The following is a 25,242-nucleotide window of genomic DNA, read 5'->3' as shown; positions in this document are numbered from 1 at the left end:
AAACTAACATTGCCTCCTCAGATAAAAAAAAAAATTCCTCTTGCCATTTCCTGCATCCTGAATCCCTTTGGCTCTTCCATTACTTCTTCTTCCTCTTGTCTCTCTTCATTCTTTCTCTTTCTCAACTCCATCAGGTCTGCATTGGTAAGCTCTTCCTGTTGCACAGCAAGGAGTTCAGTGAAGCCATCTTCTTGCAGTTCTAGCTCCAGTTTCTCGCTGAGGGTCACAAAGTTACTGAAGACTTTTTTTCAGGGTAATGGCTGGAACCTCATGCTAAGCAAGGTCAATGGCTTTTATGGCCTTCTCGCTATTATAGTCCTTCCAAAATTGCAACAAGGTTCTTCCTGATTTGTCACTCACCTTTACTGCCTGATGAAAAGTGTGATGCAAATAATATTTCTTGAAAGTTGTTATAACTTCCTGGTCTGTAGGTTTGATGAGTGATGCAGTATATGGTGGAAGATGAACTACTCTGACGATGGGATGAAAGCTGTCCATAGATGGGGGTTGGCCTGGAGCACTGACAAGCAGCAAAAGAATGTTGAATGGGATGCCCTCCTCCAAGCAATGTTTCTCTACCTCTGAGATAAAGTGGTGGAAAAACAAGTCTCGGAAAATGACCTGTGTGACCCAGGATTTGGGGTTACTCTTCCACATAATAGGAAGTGAGCCCTTTTCTATGTTCTTGGGTTCTCTAAGTGATAAGCTAACAGAGGCTTCAGCTTCATATTGCTGGAAGCTCTGCCACCAAACAACAGAGTTAGCTTATCCTTTGCTGCCTTATAGTCTGTCATCAACTTTTCCTCCTCACTGATATAACTTTGGTCTGGCATCCTCTTCCAGCATAGTCCACATTAAAAAGCTGTTCGGGTAAATACATGCCTTCATCAATACTTTCTCAAAGACTTTCAGGAAATTCCCAGGCGTCTACCATATCTGCACTCACTGTCTCACTACTTACTTTTATGCTGTAAGTTTGACTCTAGCTTTGAACTAATGAAACCAGTCATGGCTGACATTAAAAGATGTACCCTCTGATTCTTCACTGTGTTTCTTTTTCAAGTCTTCACACAGGCTTTTATCCTTCTCTTAAGTCAGCATTAAGTTGAGCAGGACTCAACACTGATGCTGATTCTGCGTCCACACACTGAGAAACTTCTCTATCTTCTCCATCATTTTCCCATGCTCCTTCTATATTATTGTGGACATCACTGGCACAGCACACTTTACACGTTCAATGATTTTGTCTTGTTCTTTAGAATCATGCTGATGGTTGAACAACTCATTTTATGCGTGACATCTACCAGCTATTCCCATCACTCGACTCAATCATTTTTACTCTTGCTTTCATCATTATCACCTGGTGCTTCTTAGCAGTACCAGCTTCAAGGCCACTACTCTCACACTTGCTTCTGGACATTTGGGGCTTGAAATAAATATACTGTACAACTGTACTATACAGTATTGTAAAGTAAAGTACACAAAATCACAACTATAGAGAATGCATGGACAAGACAATGTATGCCAGATACATGAACCAACTTATGTGATTGGACATGTACTGCACGTTTACATCTTTAAAAGTTTCCCAACCTAAAGGTTCATTGGTAGGGGACTTACCATATAACATACAGAATATGTTCTTTGATTACAGTGGAGTTAGTCAGAAATGATCAAAAAAATATATAACAAAAATTACCAAATTTCAGATACTTAAGTACCACATTTCTAAACACCTGCAAAACCAGAGAATTAGTCAGAACGGTAATTAGAAAGTATTTTAAACATGGAATACCAAAACATGTGGGAAATACAGAAGGCAGTGCTTAGGAGGAATTATGTAGCCTTACTTTTAAGTATTAGAAAAGAAGAAAGGCTGAATTGAATAGTAGTACTTTTCTAGTTTACATCAAGTACCAAGGAAAGGAATGACATACTAAAATTTGCCAATAAAAACTAAATAAAACTGAAAAAGAAATCAATTAAATAGAAAATAAACACATAACACAGTAAGTCAAGAACATTAAAACTGTTCTTTAAAAAGACTAACAAAATGATGAACCTTCAGAAACACTACTCAAGGGGAAAAAAAAACAAGGAATACACAGAACAACAACATCGCAAAAGAAAACGGGCAACATTGGGGTGCACGTGTCTCTTTCAGATCTGGTTTCCTCAGTGTGTATACCCAGAAGTGGTATTGCTGGGTCATATGGCAGTTCTATTTCCAGTTTTTTAAGAAATCGCCACACTGTTTTCCATAGTGGCTGTACTAGTTTGCATTCCCACCAACAGTGTAAGAGGGTTCCCTTTTCTCCACACCCTCTCCAGTTTATAATAGCCAGGACATGGAAACAACCTAGATGCCCATCAGCAGATGAATGGATAAGGAAGCTGTGGTACATATACACCATGGAATATTACTCAGCTGTTAAAAAGAATTCATTTGAATCGGTTCTAATGAGATGGATAAAGTTGGAGCCCATTATACAGAGTGAAGTAAGCCAGAAAGATAAAGAACATTACAGCATACTAACACATACATATGGAATTTAGAAAGATGGTAACCATAACCCTATAGGCAAAACAGAAAAAGAGACACAGAAGTACAGAACAGAATTTTGAACTCTGTGGGAGAAGGTGAGGGTGGGATATTTCGAAAGAACAGCATGTATATTATCTATGGTGAAACACATCACCAGCCCAGGTGGGATGATGAGACAAGTGCTCGGGCCTGGTGCACTGGGAGGACCCAGAGGAGTCGGGTGGAGAGGGAGGTGGGAGGGGGGATCGGGATGGGGAATACGTGTAACTCTATGGCTGATTCATGTTAAAAAAAAAAAAAAAAAAAAAAAGTCAGTAAATAAAATGTAGATTTTCAAAAAAAAAAAAAAAGAAAAGAAAACGGGCAACATTACGTACCCCATAAACATTGAAAAAATAGAAAAAACAACTTTATGTCAATAAATTAAAAAATTTAGAGGAAATAACTGGACGAATTTGTTTCAAAACTCAACTTTTAAAATATTAATAGGCTTTCCACCTGTTAAAGTAGATGAATTCATAATTTAAAAATTTTTTTAAAAAAGCCTTAGGTGGAAACATAACATGGAACAAGAGTGTTCATGATCATTATATCTATTCAACGTAGCACTGGATGGTCTATAAGGCAGTAGAATAAGGCAACAAATAGTAAATATACTTCCCAATTCAACATTTTGTTCTGGATTTTATGTATAAAAGCATGCCATTTGCAAATAATATATTTCTCTTTTTCATTTCTAATATTTGCAACTTATGGCACTGTCCACTAGCTTCCATTTTCTAATCTTAAACCTAGTTATTGGGTCTTCTACAGGACTACCCAGAAAACAGTATGTGTCTCCTGAGGTTAGAGGTGGCATAGTTGACCAGAAAGTCTAAAAGGCAGAGAGATCAGAGGGCTGTGTCAAATGAGTAAAATGAGCATCGTAGAAGTTACCATCATGTTAGACATCACTTACATCTCTAGAGTTTGCTCCTGGTAAGAAGGCATAAGTTTTTTTCGTGGATCAACAGAGGAACATGTGAAAGAAAGTAGACTAAGCCACTGTAAATTTTCTCACATTGAAAACAATAATAAAAACACTATATTAGGTTTACCATGGGATTAGTAGATGAATAAATAGAGGGCTAGATAGGCAGGCAAATAGGTAGGTATATAGATGTAATTTCCTCTCAGGAGCTCTATGATGTTGGTTCTATTTATTATCATACCTCTTCCAGATGACAAAACTGAAGCAAGAGATATTAAGTAAACTGCCCAAAGTCACATGACTAGTAAGTGGTAGAACCAGTATTTGAACTCAGACAGCCAAGTTCAAGACCTTCTTTAGCATCACACTTTGCAACATAAACAAAAAAAAGTCTAGGTAAAGTACATCTCCTGAAAACTAGGAGGTGGTAAGAGGAAAGGTTGAATCCAGAGAAAATTACACCTCTACATCACAGAAACCTATGAAAGAGCACATGAAAGAAAGAGCTTTAAATACCTATCAGCTCAGAAACAGAAAGTTAACCTGGCAGAATCAAGTAAGTACATTTATTTGACAGTGTCCCCCACCCCCCAATCCTTCTGTCTTTCCCTAGTTTGACCCTAGAGGTGTTTGGAACTTCTAGTTCCAGGAATAAAATATTACCTTCTTTCACTTTCCTTTATTCACTTAAAATACTTAAAAAAATAAAGAAAGCATCACAGTTTCAAAAAAAATCAGCTTAACTCATATTTTTCAGATTATTCTCTTATTCTGACTTTACTGTAAGAAGGATTCACACCATTTCTTTTAGTTCATTATAATTTGCAAATTTCTAGTCTCTGCAGGTGTGTATCCTCTGTTACACAAAGGATCAAATGCTCATATTTGGAAACACAGGATAAAAAAGAAGAGACCTTAGTTGTTGCTTTCCTACTAACAGCTTTTTTCTTGCCAAACCAATTAAGTAAACAAGCTGTAGTTTCTACTCTAAAAATAAAAACACACATTTAGAGTTGCCCAAATATGTTTTCCTTTTCTTACATAAAAGGAAATACTCAGAGGATTTAATTATAACAAGACTTGACATTTGTGGCATAAATATGATAGGTTAGTTAATGTTTGTGTACTTTCTTTAAACACAGAAACAAATTAAAGAATCTAGCAAGCTGGCTTGAATGCTGTATGGCAGTTGACAAGCTGGAAACGTGCCACATGGATACTATAATTGTTGCAATTAGCTAGCACCTCTTGGACAAAAATTTTGTCTTTCCTTATGGGATTTTTTTAATGCAAAGGAGAAATATTGGGAAAATTAAGATAGTCTTATGGAAGTGATAACTGTTAAAAGAAATATTAAGAGCAGCCTATCTTGTGAAACCGCAAGAATTTTCAAAAGAAGGCCTAAAATACTGCTTTCAAAGGAATAACACTGAAGGGCCTCAGCAGCAGCTTTCACATTAGCCTAGAGTCATTTTAAACTTACAAAGTTCAACTGAGGCAGGTGCTGGGAAGACAAAGACTGGAAGGATCCTGTTCAGAAATGATCACAGCAGGATAGTTACTAAGAATAAGAGCAGGAATATTAACCAAAAAGGGTTTTCCAAAGAAACAATTTTCCAAATTCTGATGGAACATCAGCCAAAGTATTATATTTTACCCTCTAACTCTAAATTTGATCTATTTGATCCACCCTTTTTCACAGAGAGAATAATTTTTAAAGGCATTTCCCACTTTTTCTTGCTTCTGAAGTCAGTTCTACAAGGGGTTAACAAAAATCTAAACAGTGCTTCTAAAATGAATAGCTTCATAGATTCACTCGGCTGATGGATTCACAAAACCGTAACAGAGCAACAAAGCTCATTCCTCCACCAATACTATGTTCTTTTGCACTTTCTTTTGCCTGTGTATACTATCATGAACAGTTACTTCAGTTTGGAATTAGAACACACTTAGTTTGAGCTGAATGTCAATTTAGATGTTCCTCCTTCTAGGAATCTTCTCATGATTCTTCCAAATACTAGACAGAATCCTTAACACTTCCCAAACTATAGGACTTGTGCTAGGACACATTGAAAGTGAACATGTTATTTACTCAGTCGTGTCCAACTCTTTGTGACGCCATGAACTGTAGCCCACCAAGCCCCTCTGCCCGTGGACTTCTCCAGGCAAGAACACTGGAGTGGGTTACCATTTCCTTCCCTAGGGGGATCTTCCCATCCCATGGATTGAATCTGGGTCTCCCACATGGCAGGCATATTCTTTAACATCTGAGCCACCATGGAAGCCCATGCTAGAACATTTAGAAGAATCTAAATGTTTAATGTTCTTAATATGTTTCCATAGTATACTATATTTCTCCTCTCATAGAACATACTTAGCATGCACTGTATTGAATTCACTTATTTTTCTCCCTGTGCTAATCTCATAAGATCTATGAAAGCAGAAGACCTGCCTTTACTCTTCACTGTTACTTCCCCAAAGTTCAGTGCAAAGCCTGACACCACAATGACAACACTGAAAATACCTGGATGGAAACAATAGTTAAGCTAAAATAGAGCATACACAAAAACTCACATAGTGAAGCTTGGACTCAGGACATATATATGAATTTTGGACAGCACTATAAAAAACAAGAACAAGTCAACAAAAGCAGCAGAAATTGGGGAGGAGTAGTGGTTAACAAAAAAAAAAAAAAAGTTGGAAATAACAGCAAAACTTACAAAGAAGGAACATTCAGTAGAAAGTAATTCCATATGCAAGTTAAAAGCTGTACAAGTTACTTTGTCACAATTTGAGATATACCTAATAAAACCATCTCTTCTGTTAAGGAAGTCACAAACCAGAAATTTTAGAAATCAGAACAAAGATGGTGAGACAAAAGAGGAAATGATGTGTGAGCTGATAGAACTTGGGAAAGAAGTTGGAAGGATAAAAACAATCACAGAAACAAAGGAAAACAAATAAAAGAAAGTGATAGAAGTTCTGAAGGAACACAAAGAACAGAAACTGATGAAAATATAGTGATTGAAAGAGTGAATATAAATTTGTGTCAAACTTAAAAGAAATGGAGTTAACAAAAATTGAGAAGAATCAGAGACTATATTTAAAAAGAAAACAGGCAAACCAAGCCAATATAGAACAACTGGAGTCTCCAAAGAGAAAAAAAGACAAAAATCTATATTTAAATATTTAATTCCATAAAACTCTCATTTTCTGAAACTAGCAGTGTATCATAGCAGTAGAAGTGAGTCAGAATGACCAATAATAAGCTATACCCCAGTCAAGTTATGAAACCTTAACAATACAGAAACAAGCAGGAGAAAGTGGGGAAAGGGAGAGGACAAAACAAGTTTCAAATTTCTCTGCAGCAACAGATAACAACAGAATAGAGTGAAAAAATATCCAAAATGCCATCAAAGAAAGAAAAGCCTAGTGTTTATTATACAGACAAAGGTACAATAATTATAGAAATATTATTTCCATGAACATTCTTAAGGATCTACTTAGAAAACTGTTAAGAGAAATCACTTTTTCAAAAAGTTAGATTGCTTTTCTGAGATCAACTAATTATATTGATAGAATTGAGACTAAAATAAAAATGGAGATTAAAGTGACTTGACCACACAATTTCTATTTTCATTGCTCTTTATCTCCTCCTGCATCTTTGAGTTTCCATCTGGAAGTTTCCCTGCTGCCTGAATAAAACCCTTTAGCATCTTCTTTGTGCCATGTTACTAATGACAGATACTGACAGTTTTTGTTCATCCAAAAATTTATTAATAATTTCACTTTCATTCTCAGTGAATTCTTTCACTCAATAGAGGTTTTCCGATTGGCACTTTGAAGTTGCTATTCCATTACCTTTAAGAGCACAATTCTTTTTTCTAGCAAGAAATTACCTGCCAGTGATCACTGTTGCTTTCAAGATAATCTTTTTTTTTTTTAATTCAGCTGCACTTGGCATTTTCTTACATCTTTTTAAATATTATATTCCCTATCTAATCCTTCTCTCAACAATCCTACTTAAATTAGAATGACTCACTTGTGTACTTTACATTCTCTTGCTTATTTTCAGTTTTGACTTGTCCATGTTCTTTCTGGACATGTTCTTCTGACCTATCTATTAGTTCACAAATGCTGTCCTCATCTATATCTAATATATTGAGAAATCTTTACTGATAATTTCTAAATCTTGTTATTACATTTGTTGGCCTTAAAACAATTTCTTTCTTATGGTGTCCAGTTCTCTACAAAATTTTTACTATTTTATTTCCTTTAACTTATTCGGGGGCAGGGGGTGCTCTCTGATGGCTTCACTATCTGAAGACCCATGGGTCTTTTCCATTGCTCATCTCTGCTGGGTTTTTTTTATCCTGTCTCTTCTCCTCGTGTGCCATGATATCCTGAATATTTTTTATGTTACCAGACATTGTATTTGCAAAATTTATTGTATAAATAATTTTATTTGAGGCTTAAAATGATGTGAGGTTTCGCCAGAGGTGATTTATCTTTACTTTCTGCTAGGGAGGAGAAGGGGATGACAGAGGATGAGATGGTTGGATGGCATCACCAACTCAGTGGACAGGAGTTTGAGCAAGCTCCAAGAGTTGGTGATGGACAGGGAAGCCTGGCGTGCTGCAGGCCATGGGGTCGCAAAGAGTTGGACACAACTGAGTGACTGAGCTGAAATGAGGGGCAATATAAACACGGGATTGTCTTTATCCACTCCTGGAAACTAAAATGTTCCAGAGCTGACATCAGTCTCTATGACAGCCTTTCTATTTCCAATTATCCCTTCTTCTAAGGCTGTAGCCTGTTGAGAATCCTTTGCAAGGACATTGGCACCCACCAGACTTCAATTTCCTGCACAGGCCTTAGACTCCAGCTCTGCTCCCACAGAAATATGGAATAAAATTAGAGTGGTTTCTTTCCTGACATACCTCACAAGTAATCATTATAAGCAAAAATTTAATTGCAACTTTCTTTTTTTACAATTTAAAGAAACCATAGAAGCAATGGAGGAAACTATGGAGAATCCGCATATAAACTTAAAGTTGGAAAGGATATTCATACCATCACTCAAAATCCAGGGTTCTCAAAGAAAAGGTTGATAACTTTCACTACCAAAAAAAAAAAAAAAACTGCATGTCAAGAAATGTCATAAATGAATTCAAAAGGCAACCTAAGAAAATATCTGTGATTCTAAAACAGATGAAAAACAACTCTTGCTAGAATGTATGTTACAAAAACTAAATTACAAAAATGAAAAATAGCAAAGGTTGTGAGAAGAAAAGAAAATGCAAGCAGCTGCTAAACATGTAAATAGATTTCAAACTCATCTATAATGTAAAAAATAAATTTACCTTGAAAAGTTACCTGATCTTATCATATTTGCAAAAACTGAAAATTTGAAATAACAGACTATGAGGAAACAGACATCTTCATATATCGCTGACTGGAATACATGTTGGTGCAATTCTTATGAACAAAAATTTGGCAATAACTATCAAAATTACAGAGATCTTTGACACCACAATCCAACATATGACATATTTTTCAGATATGCTTGCACAGGTAGAAAAATGATACAGATGTACATACATTTTGTCTTATAAGCATACTGTCTCATAGCAAAAGCTTACCCTTGTAATATCAAAATATATGTCAAGCCCATACATCAACACAAGACACATCAAATAAATTATGGCATGAGGACTATAAGGATAGCTTTTATTTTCATAGATATACCACCATCCTAACACCTATAATGTATCTTATTATGTATAAAATTTAAATGATTATTAATATACCCTAAAATGAAAAGCACAGTAGCACAAATTAATATAAGCCCTATAAAGTAAGAAACAAAATAAAGTAAATAAAGATTTATCTAAGCATTCCAATTGACTTTGCAGATTTCTGTATGGACAGGAATAATGAGGGATCTGTCAGCAAAAGGAGAGATTGAGAAGGAGACTCTACTGGGATCCTCCATCCGACAATGTGTTTTAGAATATAGGAATGGTGTACTTTATGATGCTTTCAATAACAGAAAGTAACTCTTGGTTGCCTTCAGAACTTCATGACAAATTGACAGGAAATAAAATTCTTAGATAAATTTACCTTTTGTTTTAATATCGGGCATATAATTACATCACTAACAAATTTTTCTCCATCATCTTATGAAGTCCATGATAACAGTGACTGTGATTATTTTACTTGCTTCTTTTTTACCTAAGTTTGTATCTGATATAGAATTAAGTGCAAAATAAATACATTTTAAATTAATAAATGAGCAAATGAGTAATGCAAAGAAATACAGAAAGTCCCTATCTCTATTATTTCGTTTTCTTCCAGCATTTACCATTTGAGCAAAGGCATCTAAGGAAAGGCAGACTGTGCTCTGAAGTAAATAAGCTGTATGCTCTAAGTTCATGCTTACAGGATTTTTAAATTCTCCTTTGAATCTGGTAAAAATATGTTTCTGTGTGAGATTTTTACAGTCTGTACCATGGGATCGTTTTCAGTTGAAACTCTTTGGAATACATTTAAATACCATACCTTTTTTTTAAATGCAATTATGTCAATCAGTAATGCAAGATCTTGGGCAAAAATGTGAAGACAATAATAACTAACACAGAATACTTCCCTTGTACGAGATACTCTTCCAAGGGTTTCATCAAAAATAACCCATTTATCCCAAATTAGCTCTCTGAAGGAGGGTTAATTATACTGGTGATGCATCTGAGATAACAAAGGTTAAGGATGTTGTCCAAAGCAAAGGACCATTTGGGAGTGCAGAGATTCTTCTAGATGCTTAAGGTAAACATCATCTACATGTATGTAAAATCGTATGCACAGAACAGACATGCAGAAGAAACTCAGCAGAGGTTACTTTCAGGGGGCACTGGAGGAATAAGGATCTACAGTGAGAGGAGAATTGATGTTTTACCACAAACACATTTGTACAATCTGAAAGATTTGCCATGTGCATATTTTACACTTTCAGTTTAAAAATAAAAAGAGGGAAAATACTACATATCTTCAATTTGAGTTATTTACACTCCATTTGGCAAGGGATGTCAAATGAAGGAAGAAAGACAAGGCCTAAATTGTCAATGTCTTTCTCATGGTCTGTCCTGTTTCACAGAAAGTATTTAGGGTACTCTATAGATGCAAAAAATATGCATTTTATATATGATAAAAATAAATCTTTAGGGAAAAAATATAATACAAATGCATCTTGTTTATCCTTATTTGAATTGTTTTATGTTTAATTCATTTTAAAAGGTTATTGTGAAATATATGTAATATATCCATGCATTAGTAACTTTATTTATTAATAGAATGATTTCACAAGCTACATGTTCTGAGATGCAGAAGCATTTCTTTGAAAACAGCACTGGCTTTGTTAGTCCCACAATTCCAGTCTTGTAATCATTCAATTTCAAATCAGTAACAAATCTCATAATTCTCAAAGCTATGGTGAGGTGGTATGATGAGATATCGGTCTAAAATATTGTTTCAGTTGTCAGGAAAAACACTTGTAAGGAGAACTAGACTATTTGTCTGTTTCAAAATGAGCTTTAAAAAAAAAGCTGTAATCTGAAAGACAAGAAATAAATGACAGAAAAGACTGATAGTAGGATGAGCCACTACTCTTATTTTGCCTTCAGCTCAATCAGTCAACAAAAAAAATTATAATTCACAGGACACAGGATAGAATGGGATGGGGATGGCAGAGCTTTCTTCACTTTTGAGATAAATACAGGTAAGCAAAGACCTTGAACCTTAAGGAAAACACTTAATCTCTATCAAAAAATACATTTTAAATAAGTACCTATTTGCTGTAAAAAGGATCATATCATTTGAAGAGAGAATGGCTAGCAATGACGGCTGACATTTAATAACACATTCCAACCAACCCTGCACTCTACATTCATTGTCACATTTAATATCCCAGTTTCTATATGTTCAAAATGGTTAAACAGGTGCCACAAGGGTAAGTGACTTACTCAAAATAAAACACCCTAGAAACAGAAGAGGAAAAACTCAAATCCAGGACTGTCAATTCTAAGTCAATTCTAAGTTGAGCATTCAGCATTTATTCACCAGATATTTACCTCACTCCTTCCTGCTAAGTACTCTGATAAAACCTTAGGATTCAATTATCTGAAGCAGTTTAATTGTTAATGGGAAAGATTAATGACATCAAGTTAACTAACATTTTTAAAGTTATATTTTGTGATAAAATAGATGATGGAAATGAAGAGTGAGCTGCGGTTAAGACTGAAATGAGGCCTCTTTCAGTGGGGGACCTCTGAAAGCCTTCTCAGAGGTTGTGGCACTGAGCTGGGCTCTAATGATCAGAAGAAGCTGCTTGTATAGAGCAAAAGAAAAGACATTAGAAACAGAAGGAAAAACAAAGTCAAAGATTCAAAGAAATAATTTCACCTGTTTATGTAACAGAAAAGGAGGCCAGTTTTCTGGACTGTGGAACCAGAGGGAGAAGTCAACAGAAAAGAGAATGGGGCCATATTATTAAGACTTTATATATCAGGAAAGGAATTATAATTTTATTCTAAATATAACAGAAATTCATTTAAGAAGTTTAAAGCAGAAAATAACTAATTTTAAAATACATTTTTAAATATAAAATTTGTTTGGCAAATCAACAGCCGTACTGTTGACTTAAATTAATTGTACAAGCTATACTTCAACAAGGATAGTTCTGAGAATGAAAGAAGGCCTTATTAATAATTACACCATAACAACCGATCTAAACTAGGACTGTTCCAGGTATATTAATTGGTTTTTGCTACATAGCATTATACCCATTAGATATAAGAAACATTTACTTAGCTCATGATTCTATAATCAGACTCATTCTGTGATCTGGGTCTGCTTAGCTTACTCCCTCTGGATTCAGGCAGAATGAAGAAGGCTAGTTGGTGGCCCAGTGACCTAAGATGGCCTCTGGATCACTCTTGACTCACATATCTGGCTGTTTTTCATCCGGGGTATGGACACAAATGTGCCACTGGTCTCTACTTATCCACCAGGTTGACTCACCCACATGGTAATAACAGGGTTCTACAAGCAACAAAGGCTGAAGCTACAAGGCCTCTTGAGGTCTAGGCTCATAACCCATTATGACTGGTACTTCATCATTTGTCCTACATTCAGCGTGTCAAAGCAGGCCACAAGGCAAGCCCCAGGTTTAATGGGTGGGGAGCCAGACTCCACCTTTAGGTGACTGTTACTGTAAAACATTGTGGCCATTTTGCACACTCGTCAACTCTTAAGTTGACAGTTTGGGACGTTGTACAAGATGGATGTTCTATGTTAGGATAATCCTTTAAACCCTCCATAAACCATCCATTTTCTCAGAATGAAATAGACATCTTTAAAGTAGAGACTTAAATCAGATATAATCTCCTCTGAAAATACAGGTCAAACATAGAAGATACTTGCCCATTCATCCTGCTCCTATGTCTCCTGGTCACTCAAACTGCCTCTGAAGCAAAATACTCTTACAGCTCAAGGATTCTCACCCTTGAGCAGACGTTTCAATTGTAGCTGAAAAAGTAGTGACTGCAACTGGACAATTAATTGCCTGTAGCTTTGCCATATCATTTAAGGAAATTCAAATGACTCTTGGTAAAACTTAAGAGCAACAGGAAGGAAGTGCAGGTCTCACAACCTGACATGTTGTTAGCTTTACTCCTCTTCTGGTGTACTCATATCTTGTGCCTATGGCCACTAGCCCACAGTGTAACCAGATCCCCACCTCCTACTGCAAGTCAACTCCCAGTGGACCAAGATTTTACAAAAATTTTTATTTACTTATTTATTTTCAGCCATGCTGTGTGGTATGTGGGATCTTAGTTCCCCAACCAGGGATCAAACCATTAGATTCCGCATTAGAAACCCAGAGTCTTAATCACTGGACTGTCAGGGAAGTCCCCAGAAGTCTTCATTTTGAAAAGCTTCCTAGAATATCTTGATGGGCTGCCAGGTTTGAGAACCATTGATGTTATGGACAAATTTATAGTTGAACCTAGATTCTCACTTACTCTTACTCATCTGTGTTTTCTTGGAACTAAAGAAATCATAATGTATAAATTATTTTCTAAGACAAGACAAAATATTATTTCAATTTCTGTGAAATACTTTGACTAGAAAAAAAAAAATTTTGCATCACTAAGAAATCCGTCCTAAGCACAATATATCTCCAATTTCAGACACCTGGTTCCTATAAATTAGAATAGTTTCTTAGGGATATGGCTGGCAGATGCCACTTTTATGGAGTGAATCTTCAAGACTGGCACAGTATTCTCCTGAAAAGAACACTGAAATGTATAAAAATGAACGATAACAACCACAGAGCACACAGAAAAGAAAATTCTGCTCAATCACATCTAAACTAATGGAGAACAGAATCAGCGCAAAGGTTTGCCATTTCTTCCTTTGGTGTACACCAAACATTGTTAAAGTAATAATAGTAGTAATGCTATAGGCACTGAGTCCTACACTACAGCCTCCACAATGCCTCTCACTAAGCACTGTGCTGGCATTAGCCTATTGAATCCTCACAAAATCATGAGATAGGAATACTATCCCTCCTTCAGAGATAAAGAATCCATAATGTAAGACTGTTAAGTAACTTATCCAAGTCACACAGCTGGTGATAGAGCTGGGATGAAACCAAGTCATCCTATTTCAAAACCCCCAAATTCACCCATTACTTCAACCTGCCACACAGTGAGATGAAGGAGGAGAGCAAAAGCAGAGAAGTGACAAGAAAGCTGAAAACAAGGTCATGATTTCTCAATATACACTCAGAAATAACTACAAATCTGGCTTCCAAACTTGAGCTTCTCCCAATCCACAATTCAGGTAAATATAAACTACTCCCAGAGGAAAATTAACAGACCATTATGTTCTATTGTTATGCTCATCTTCTAGTCCTTTGCACTTGAGAATATTATTAAGCTAAAATGTGGGGGTTTTTCCCTTTTTGATGGGGAGTATTGTTTCTTTTACCATATCCATAACTGTCAGTGAGATGAAAATTTATTTTGTGCTTAATCAATAAAAAATAATGGCATTCAAGGGCTGCCCACCAAGTGAACAAAAGTCATTGGTAAAAATTATTTGTTAAATCCAGTTGAATGGGTTCCATACAAACGGGCAAACAGAAAGCAATGCAAGTCATGTGCTAACACATACCACTATATGAATGTATCTTCCTACAAGAAAAAGGACATTTCACCAATTTGCCAAGTAGGGCATGAATTTTCACAACTACTCAAGTAAAAATTAGCCATATATAGATTATTCTTAGGAATAGTTTTGTTTGAAAGTGATTTATGTCTCACCTAGCAATAAACAGTCAGTGCAGATCATTTGAACATAGCTTGCACTGTAAATTTTTGCTGAAAAGCTTTTCAAATCATTAGTAAAGACTTTAAAATATATCATACATTCATTTAACTCTACTTTTTTGCTTCTGTTATTATACCTTCCAAGTGGCAGTCTGTCTTGTGAAAATTTGCACAGCAAATACTTTGTCTTATTAGACGTATTCCATAGAGACACTGTTTCCAATAAATGGAATGTGCATGCGTGCTAAGTCGCTTCAGTCCTGTCTGACTCTGGGCAATCCTATGAACTGCCTCTGTGCAATCCTATGGTCTGCAGCATGCCATGGGGTTCTCCAGACAAGAATACTGGAGTGGGTTGCCGTGCCCTCTTTCTGGGGATTTTCCCAACTCAAGGATTGAAACCACATCTGTTATATCTACTTGCATTGGCAGGTGGGTTCTTTACCACTAGCACCACCTGGGAAACCCAAATGGTGTATTTAATATTACATTTATCTATCACATATCTTTATTTTCTCCTGGACATTGTATCTTTATTTTCTGTGCTATCATTATTAAGAATTATTAAGAACTGCCTGGATTCATTTTAGGTACAATTTAACAAATCAAAATTTAAATGTTTTGCAGATATCATAAAATTCCCCTATGACTCAGAGCTGCATGTTGGGTTCAATTATTTGACTGTATCTAGATGTGAATAAAAGAATAAAACCATATATTTTCTGGGAGTATATTCTCAATTTTATAAGCCCTCCAATCTCCTATTTTTAAGAACAAAGAAGAGGCATGAAGGGAGGTATAAGAGCATTTGACCCAAATATCAGATGTGTAGAGACCTGTACCTATGTTTTAGCAAAGTAAGGAAGGGTGATGTTTTACCGTAAACAAAGAACTGAAATACATCAATGCTGCAAAATCAGAGTGAGATGGCAGGGCCAAGGTGACGGAAAACTACACGGTCTTAACGAACTTTTAAGAGGACATTATCTTTCTTTTAAAATGCTCAGTTTAAATTAGTTCCTCGTAATTGCTGTAGAAAAAGAAGGAAATAATCTTTAAACAACTTGATAAAATCTTTAATCTGTAGGTAAGCAGAGTGTTCAGGTGTGTTAGGATCTCCAGTTAAAAGTAGACAAGAAGCATATCTACATAGACCATCTAGACGGAAAAAAAAAAGCTAAAACTTTGCTTTGTGGGGCTGAATAAGACGACGAGTTGTTATACCAATCAAATTACATAAGAAATGGCCAAATGTCTGTTTTGTGCTGTGTGGAGACAGACACTAACAATCAAAGCTAGGGAGTTTTAATGAGGAGACTTAATTAAGACACACATCATCTTCCGAAAACATGAGTCTTTAATTTTGAGAAAAATCACTGCCAAACTCAGTTCAGCTGTGCTAATTAGCAAAGACTGGGAATTCAGAAAATCAGGCTGTTAGAAAAAGGTATGCTAAAGAGTGACTATAGACTATTGGCCACAGAGTATATTGTCGGGTTTCTGATCCTATGACAGAAACTCGTAGATGTGGAAAGGGACAGGTCTTTGTTCAAATGATACCCGACCAGACCTTTCCATGAAGAGCAGAGTTCTATAAACATCGTGACACCTGGGAACCTCAAAACCAGAGACCAAGGTTTTGGTCTCATTACATTCTTTGGCTATCCTTGCAATTTTTGAATAGCTCAATTTAATTGAAAATAGTGTCTTCAATTGAGCTACATCTGTCTCTTTAGGGTTTTCATTTATTGCTTAATTCTTGCTCTCTGAAATTATCCAGATGCAGTCTAACCCCATTTCTTATACATATATCTGTTTTCTCTTTTCTAACACAACAGGATTCCCTGCTGTTTCTACTGTCCCTCACATAATCCTGCTTCAGACCTTACACCATCTGGGTCAGTCTCTTCTGAAAAAGATCAGTTGCTGTTTTTCTTAAAACTGTGGTACCTCGAAGGGGAATCTGTTCAGTGTGTCTCCAGTCCTCTGGATTCTAGAATTTTGTAATTGCTACCTAAGTTTGCATTAACATTTTGATAGTTACAACACACCATTTGCTGATTTTGAACTTGCAATCAGCTAAAACACCTGTCTTTTTCTTATGAACAGCTATTGAGCCAAGTTTCTCTGTATTTGGTACTCTACCAGTTGTTTATTAATTTAAGTTCAAATTTGTTTAATCTTTATTGAACAAGTGATCAACGTCCACTTGTTGAAAAATTAGAAAATCATCAAGATGAGCAAGAACATAAATTAAGTATAAAGCATCGCTTGACTCCAAACATTTGAAGAAAACTGCTGTCTACATTTTTTAAGTACTTTCCCAAGTGCCTTTTCTATATGTACACATGCTGACTGTTGGATATTTATGTGAATTTCTGTATACACACATAAAATATAATTATTATATATATTGTATACTATATGATATATAGTATTATTATTGTTCAGTCACTCAGTCGTGTTCGATTCTTTAGTGACCCATGGACTGTAGCCTGCCAGGCTCCTCTGTCCATGAAATTTCCCAGGCAAGAACACTAGAGTGGGTTGCCATGTCCCTCTCCAATAAGAGTATTATAGTATCACTGTATATGCTAAATATAATAATATATACTTTTATGATCTACCCTTTTTCTCAATTGTACTTTGTAAATGCCTGTAAAATTTTTAAGATACATATTTTCCACCTACGTTTTTCTTTAAAAATGCCTTCACAATATTTCAGTTTTGGAGGTAACATTGTTCCAGGTACTATGGCTACGTATAATAACAAACCACTTCAAATTGTAGTGACTTAAAACAACAGTATGCATTTTGTCCACAAGTCTGCAGTTTGGAAGCATTCAACAATTTGTCTGCTCTAGTTAGAATCAGCTGTAGTGACTCAAAGGCTGGAGGCTAAAATCATCTGAAATCTCACTCACTTAGATGATTAGTAGATGCTGGCTGTTGGCAGCAATCTTACCTGGGGCTTTCTGCTGAAACACCTACAGGTGACCTTGCCATGATGTCTGGGCTTCATCCCAAGCTGAGTTTCAAGGGAGAAAAATCCCGAAGGGGAGAATCAGGTGGAAAGTCTTCTGCCTTTAAAAGTCATCCAGTTTCACTTTCATCATCTGTTACTCAGTGAAGGAGCCATAAAGTATTGGCTAGGTTCAAGGGAAGGGAAAACTGTAACTGGGGAGTGACAAGGTTAAGGAAGAACATGTGGGACTGAAAATACTGTTGTGACTATCTTTGAAAATCAGTATATCCACAGCCATAACTCATTTAACCTACTTAACACTATTTAAAATTTCACCAACACAAAAACTGCTGCAAAACAATTCTCAAATAGACATCTGTGAGTATTTACACAATTATATCCCTAAGATATTCCGAAACCAGTGTTTACAAAATTTAAGCACATTTTGTAAGGCTTTTGATAGATATTGGCAAAATGCGATTCAGGAACATGAATGACACTTTAGACCTCAATCATTAGTGTATTAAAGGAAAAGCCCATCTCTTAACTCTAGCTTAAACCCTGGGAATTATCAAATTTCATAATATTAGCCAGTTCTATATTATTGTTATTTAAATTTGAGTTTCTCTGAGTACATTTGAACACTTTATATGTCTACTGGTTATTTGTATTTCTTCTTAGAAATTTCTTTTTTCTTGCCCTTTGATCACTTTTCTTTTGATCTCTCTCTTTGAAGTTTTTGTTAGAGAATTTTATGTATTAACATTAAACCTTGTCAAATATATTGCAATGCTTTTCCTGATTTGTTATTTACCTATTACACTCTAAGTAAAGTTCTTGTGTTTTCCTGTTTGCAAAAGAATACTCAGCTATATGTATACATATAGCTATATATATACATATATATACAGCTATATATATACATATACATACATATACATATGCATACATACGTATATGTATATATACATATGTATGTATATGTATATACATATATGTGTATACATACATATACATATATATACATATACATACATATACATATACATACATATATACATATATATATACACACATATATACAGCTATATATATACATATAGCTGATTCACTTCATTGTTCAGCAGAAACTAAGACGGCATTGTAAAGTAATTATGTTGTTGCTGCTTAGTTGCTAAATTGTGTCCGACTCTTTAGCAACACCATGGACTGTAGCCGACTCTTTAGCGACACCATGGACTGTAGCCCATCAGGCTCCTCTGTCCATGGGATTCTCCAGGCAAGAATACTAGAGTGGGTTGCCATTCCCTTCTCCAGGGGATCTCTTCCTGACCCAGAGATCAAACCTGAGTCTTCTTTGGCAAGCGGATTCTTTACCACTTAGCCACCAGGGAAGCTTCTCTTAAAGACCTACACCTACATAAAAATTAACCTGTATTTTCTACTAATATTTTAAGATTTAATTTTTATATAAAATCCTTAATAAATCTGAAATTTTGGTGTATGGAAAGAAGACTACATTTTTTCCTAAATATCTGTCTCTTTTCTCAAATACTGTTTAAAAATTAATCATGAATTACTTATGTATTATTTATCATACACCAAATATATATTTTTTTTAATTTTCCTTATGATTCCATTGATCTGTCATTTCCAATTTGTCTATCAAACTATACTACCCATTTATCAATGAATTCTTACTACACTATTCTATATACTGCTACTTTATGGGCAATGATATATAAACTTTTTTGTTTCTTAAGTTCTTTTGAGAATTTGATGGACTGTTTAGATTCTCTACTTAGAGAAATGTACATACATGCATACACAAAATTGTTTTCATTCAATTTCCTACAATTACCTATCTCTGACATCCATATAAGGTGTCTTCATCTTTGCCAATATCACATGAATTTAAGTATTTTTATTTTTTAGACTGCTACTTTGATTGAGTTCTCTTTTCCGTTTCATTTTGTTATATTTATTTGCTGATAACATATAAGAAAGCTGTTGACTTTGTTAAACAATTCTTTTCATCCAGAATTTTTTTTAATTCTTTCAAATTTATTTGTTTCATATAATTTTTGTGTTCTATATAGGCTTCCCTGGTGGCTCAGATGGTAAAGAATCTGCTGCAGTGCAGGAAACCCAGGTTCAATCCCTGGTTGGGGAAGACCCCTTGAAGAGGGGAATGACTACCCACTCCAGCATTCTTGCCTGGAGAATTCCATGGATGGAGGAGACTGGTAGGCTATACAGTCCATAGGGTCACAAAGAGTCAGGCATGACTGAGAGACTAACACTTTCATGAGACAATCAAACCATTTCATTGAATATAATATGGCCTTCTCTTTCACAGCATTTAAATATGATCTATATCATGTCAGAATATTTACAATATACATCTTTGTTATAATATCTAGAACAAGGCTTCATAATAATAGAGATAATATACTTCTATTTTTTTCCATTTTTTTCATGCATGTGTTAATGAGAATGCAGCTAAACTTTCACCTGGTTACATGTGCAAGATAAAAATTCTTTACTATGTTCAATTTCCTTCTTTTTTTCATAAGTTTTTCTTCTATTCCCAGTTTATTAAACATAAGTACCTTTTTAAAGTTTTTGAGATATAATTCATTTGCCATTAAATTCATCCTTTTAAAGTGTAAAATTTAGTGGATTTTAGTATGTACTCAGTCGCTCAGTTGTGTCTGACTCTTTTCTGCCCCATAGATTATGGCCCACCAGGCTCCTCTACCTGTGAATTGTCCAAGAAAGAATACTGGAGAGGGTTGCCTTTTCCTACTCCAGGGGATTCTTTCTGACCCAGGGATCGAACCCACATCTCCTGTATTGCAGGTGGATTCTTCACCACTAGCACCACCCGGGAAACCTGGACTTTAGTATAGTCACAAAATTATGCAACCATTACCATTATCCAATTCCAAAACATTTTGTCACTCCAAAAGGAAATCATTTGCTTCATTTGCTAATAGTCACTCCCATCCCCTGCTTCTCCCAGGCCCTGGTAACCACTAATTTACTTTCAGTCTCTATGAATTTGCCACTTTTGGATATCTCATATAAACACTTTCTTAGTGAATTCTGCCTATTATTTCGACTCTAAAGATTTTTATGAATCCTGATTCTACTCCAGATCATATTAGCAATTAATTTTGTACTGCCAGATAAATGTTGATCAGTTTTATATGTATGCCTCTGCATCTTAAGTCATTAATAAATTTCACAGAAATGTCTCAATTACTTATGCAACTTCTATGTAGGCGTCTCCTGTTACTTTGGTATTAATACAAAAAGCTAAAACTTTACTCATCTTTAGAATCATCTTGTCTGCACATCTTAATTTTGCCTTAAAAAACTGTTAAGTGATTAGGTTACAACATAATACATTGTTTCTCCTGTACCAATCAAATTTTGCCAAATACTGAACTTAGTTTTGGAAGCAAAGTTTATTCTAACTCACTACATACTACATCTAATCAATGAACCTTGTTCTATATGTGAATAAATTATCTCTTTCATGATGAAAGCCAGACTCTTTTCTAGTATTAACTACAAACTTAATGACCCATGATTTTCAGAACAAAACTTTTAACAAATCAAATTGTCACAGCTTTTCCTTACTTTATATTCTATGACTTTTCCCTTTTCCACTATATCTGAAAAATCACAGGCAATGTGGCAATTACTAAATCTCCACTTTAGTATCTGCTTTGTAAACTCCACAGCTTAGATGGATAAATGGTGAAAGGGGAAACAGCATAATCCACATCAATCCACTAAAATGCTAGTGATTCTTGACCCACAGTTTATGAAATGCTCCACACTGAACGTTAATAGATAATTCAATATATCATTTGTCCCTGGAACATTTGATCACTATAAATTATTATGAAAGATGAAGAGTCATAGACTCTGACATACACAGCAGTGGCATCGAGAAGGCCAAAGAATGGTCCCAAAGAGCACTTCAGATTTTCATGCCCCTCCTCACCAACGAGGTCTGATACCTGCTTCTGAGGCTAGGCTGGACCTGCCACCAGTGTGGTGAAGGTGGTGAGGCAGGTATGAATGCTGCTCTGTCCACTCAAGCTACTTTCCTAGCCCAATTCTTCCCACCCCTTGTGCTGTCAACGGCAACCTCACTTTTGGACATATCTGACTTGACCAGAGTACAGCCTCACTCTCAGAAGACATCCATCTTCTGGAATCAATCTCTAATTCCTTCCTGTAAAAGCACTTGATCTCACAGCCCACTAGACTTTTGACCTTGTGTGGATGTGTGTATACATATATATATACTGTAGAACCAAAACAAAATGGAGTCACTTATATTGAAGACAATTGTCTTCAATATAAGTGACTCCATTTTGTTTTGGTTCTACAGTATACAGGAAGCTGTGGTACATATACACCATGGAATATTACTCAGCCATTAAAAAGAATTCATTTGAATCAGTTCTAATGAGATGGATGAAACTGGAGCCCATTATACAGAGTGAAGTAAGCCAGAAAGATAAACACCAATACAGTATACTAACACATATATATGGAATTTAGAAAGATGGTAATGATAACCCTATATGCAAAACAGAAAAACAGACACAGACGTACAGAACAGACTTTTGGACTCTGTGGGAGAAGGCGAGGGTGGGATGTTTCGAGAGAACAGCATCGAAACATGTAAAGCAGATCACCAACCCAGGTTGGATGCATGAGACAAGTGCTCGGGGCTGGTGCACTGGGAAGGCCCAGAGGGATGGGATGGAGAGGGAGGCAGGAGGGGGGATCGGGATGGGGAACACATGTAAATCCATGGCTGATTCATGTCAATGTATGGCAAAAACCACTATAATACTGTAAAGTAATTCGCCTCCAACTAATAAAAATAAATGGAAAAAAAAGAAAGAAAGAAAAATGAAATTTAACTTTACCTAACATTAGTTGCAGGAAACTGACAGCTCTTCTCAGAAATTAGCAGAGTACACCAGCCAATCCACAAATGCCAAGTGTGTTCACACTGCCTTGGACTTGGTTGATCCTGACTCAGCTACCCTCACCCAAAAAAGGAAGAAGCCACCAAGAAAAAGACAAATAACTTCTGCATTCACTCCATAAATATCCTTTAGTTCTTACTAGTCACTTGTGTTCTTTTATTTTCTTCTGGCTTTTTTAAAATTTCCTTTGGAATATCAATGTCTTTGTTACTGGTTTCTAAGAACTCATTTATGACGAAGGACGTTAACCATTTGTCATGCGATACAAATGAAATATCATGTTTTATTGGCATCAATTTACTATGGTGGTCTGTATTTTGGTTATGTATTAAAAAATAATTATGTAGTGATTAAAAAACAAAACAAAAAACTGCAGTCAATAAGCAACAGGAAACATTGCCGGTCGCCTTGAGTTTCCCGGTTTTCCAGGCCTTAAGCCTTGAAAATAAACTCATCTTTCGGTTTTGGTTTATTCAGTGTCCAGAATTTGGTTTTGGACACTACATACCTGTGCACACATAAGAGCCAGAAGTCCGTACTGAATGACACAGCCCATGCCCTAAAAAAGAAATGAGAGAAAACCTTCTTCAAAAAACGGGGAACGGAAGGCTTGTCTACACCCTGGCGCACTCTGTTGTCGTGGAGAGTTAAATTAGTGTCACACTGAACTTTCGCGAGAAGTAGGAAATATCGCGCCTGCGCACAGCAGTAGCTCCTGCCGGCGGTGGCAGGTCCGCTGACAGATGTGTGACAGAAGCAGTCTGTGTGGAGGCCACTGCACCCCAGGGAAATCGCCACCATAAGCAGCATCTTAGCCGACACCTCTGGGATCGAAGCCGAGATGGCTCGGACTAAAAGTACAAAACCACTGCTTAGAGCTGCTTAAGGCACTCTCCATTAAGCTGCACAGAAAACTTGTTTCCCCAAAAGGTGGTGGTGCTGGTGAGCCAGAAGGTTTTGGTGTGGCCAAGAGAGGTGATGCTCCAGTTGAGTTAGTGGGCTTTCTAACTGTGGGGAAGTCCACGCAGTTCAGTAACTTGGCTGAAGTATATTCTGATCTGAGGTGGCCGCTGGGATTCACTCTGCTGACCGCTGTGTCATTAGACACAAAGGAACCAAGATCCAGCTCCCGGATCCCTCAGATATCATGGAAAGTGTCAAGGATGGGAAAGGTAGAGAAGCCGTCAAGTCATTGCAGTGGCCCGAATGTGTCACTTGATCCTGCTTGTTCTGGGTGCTCTGAAACCTTGGAGACCTAAGAATATAATTGAAAACGAGCTGGATGCCTTTGGTATTGGCTTAAACAGCAAACGCTTTTGTATTGGCTTTCAGAAAACGGATAAAGGAAGCATTACTCTGAAGGCCACTTGCTGCCAGAGTGAGCCGGGTGCTGAAACTGTAAAGAGCATTCTGCTGCTGCTGCTAAGTCGCTTCAGTCGTGTCCGACTCTGTGCGACCCCACAGACGGCAGCCCACCAGGGTCCGCCGTCCCTGGGATTCTCCAGGCAAGAACATTGGAGTGGGTTGCCATTTCCTTCTCCAATGCATGAAAGTGAAAAGTGAACGTGAAGTTGCTCAGTCGTGTCCGACTCTTCCCGAGCCCTTGGACTGCAGCCTACCAGGCTACTCCGCCCATGGGATTTTCCAGGCAAGAGTACTGGAGTCGGTTGCCATTGCCTTCTCCGAAGAGCATTCTAGCTGAGTACAAAGTTCGTAATGCTGACGTGACCATAGCAATACCACAGGGCATTACTTCACTGAAGAGGTGGAAAGAAGCAATTTATATCCTCTGTAACTGTGTGTTAGTGAAATAAGACTGATCAGATCTCCACTGAGATATTGTATATCATCTATAAGAAGTCCCACTGTACCCACCTCTGCCCATCACTGGGATTTTGATAAATTTTTGGAAAAGATCTGGTAGTATCTGAAATTTATAAAGACTTAGACCAAACCCAAAGGCCAGTTCCCAGGTTAAACATACCCAGTTCAATGTTACCTTACCCAGGATCACAATGGAGGATTACTGCTGAAAATTAATGAAAATATTATCAAAGAATTTAAATATGTTCCAGTCTGTGGTTTCTCTGTGAATGACACACACAAAAATGGTTAATGGTTGGGGAATAAGAATGTCATTCAGACATGGAAACCTTCTCTTTCCCCATCTTCTATGCCAACCACTACAGCTTTCCCCATGACCAAGAAGCCTACCCCAAACCCATTCTGGATTTGGATCAGGATTCACAGGAGGGAGAAGGAAGCACCCAAACTGGATCTTCATTTATCTTCATGTCATCTTGTACTTGGAACTGCATGAAGGGCCAGGTTAAAAAAAAAAAAGACCATATTCA

At 36.5% G+C, this 25,242-nt stretch overlaps 1 pseudogene; it reads left to right on the top strand.

The window, feature by feature from the left end:
• LOC136170332 (developmentally-regulated GTP-binding protein 1 pseudogene) overlaps positions 1 to 24,866 on the top strand; it is a 43,371-nt pseudogene extending 18,505 nt beyond the window's left edge.
• The last annotated feature ends 376 nt before the right edge of the window (positions 24,867 to 25,242 follow it).

This window comes from Muntiacus reevesi, chromosome 6, assembly GCF_963930625.1.
Source record: "Muntiacus reevesi chromosome 6, mMunRee1.1, whole genome shotgun sequence".
In the NCBI taxonomy this organism is placed as follows: Eukaryota; Metazoa; Chordata; class Mammalia; order Artiodactyla; family Cervidae; genus Muntiacus; species Muntiacus reevesi.
Note: the sequence above shows the minus strand (reverse complement) of the source record. Positions and strands in the feature narration are given on the sequence as shown.